The 859-nt window shown below is 33.6% G+C and overlaps 1 protein-coding gene across 1 annotated transcript in view; it reads left to right on the top strand.

Annotated features, from left to right (window-relative positions):
- Nucleotides 1–485: 485 nt before the first annotated feature.
- LOC117123515 (gamma-glutamylcyclotransferase-like) overlaps nt 486–859 on the top strand; it is a 3,698-nt gene continuing 3,324 nt past the window's right edge. Inside the window, exon 1 of the mRNA XM_033269467.1 lies at nt 486–716. The gene's annotated coding sequence lies outside the window, so the exon portion shown is untranslated. The remainder of the gene's footprint in view (nt 717–859) is intronic.

The following is an 859-nucleotide window of genomic DNA, read 5'->3' as shown; positions in this document are numbered from 1 at the left end:
AATCATACCCGGGACATTTCGCATATCACATAAGGAACGTCTTAATTATTTGATCGATTTTATAGTTTGATTCTGTATTAAATTTGCATAGCCAAGCAAATATATTTTTTTTTTTTTTTTTTTTTTTTTTTTTTTTTTTTTGGCTGATTTAACGGGGAGGAGCTTTTAGCCGTCATTAACACTAGTTGTATGACCAGAATTCTTAGGTTAGTAAAATGCATTTCAGTAGATGTTAGTCTTCAAGTCACCTGTAGTAAATGGAACATTTCCGTAGCAGCTAATAAGTGCAATGAGTGCAAGTATGGGTTGCCCATGCATGTAATTGCATAACAGTAGGCCCATAATAACAGCTATGAAATTCCAAAACGAACTGGACATAATAAAGATTTATTAGTCACTTTTCTTGGGTTTTACAATTAATTTACGAGATTCTAACAAGTTTGATCGTTGTCTATCGTCCTTAGGGACAATGTAGCCATAGTTCCTGATGTTCCTGGACATTAGACATTGTGTGTGAACCTTTATATATTTCTGGGTCTAGAAATAATGACTAATGATAAATTTCCGTAGTGTCTTTTTGTATTTCCGTAATTCGTCCATAATTATGTACAATTTCTGTAGTAGCTAGGGACGTTCAATGAACCTTCAGAACTCAGGGTGAATGTTAGATCTTTATTGCTTCAAAATTAGTCTTTAAACTTGAGCTAATTATAGCGGTAAGTATTCTAGTTAGTACATTATATAATAATATATAATAATATCTTAGATTGCCTTATGTTATAGCCGTTCTGGCTGACTGAGACATAATTTTAGCGCTCACACCGAAAGTCAAGCTTCTAGGCCTCACTGTAAGTAGCGC

Source organism: Anneissia japonica, unplaced genomic scaffold (assembly GCF_011630105.1).
Source record: "Anneissia japonica isolate Jap-2015-1 unplaced genomic scaffold, ASM1163010v1 scaffold287717_len1600092_cov198, whole genome shotgun sequence".
NCBI classification, from domain to species: Eukaryota; Metazoa; Echinodermata; class Crinoidea; order Comatulida; family Comatulidae; genus Anneissia; species Anneissia japonica.
The sequence above is the reverse complement of the archived record's forward strand: the minus strand, read 5'-3'. Positions and strand labels throughout refer to the sequence as shown.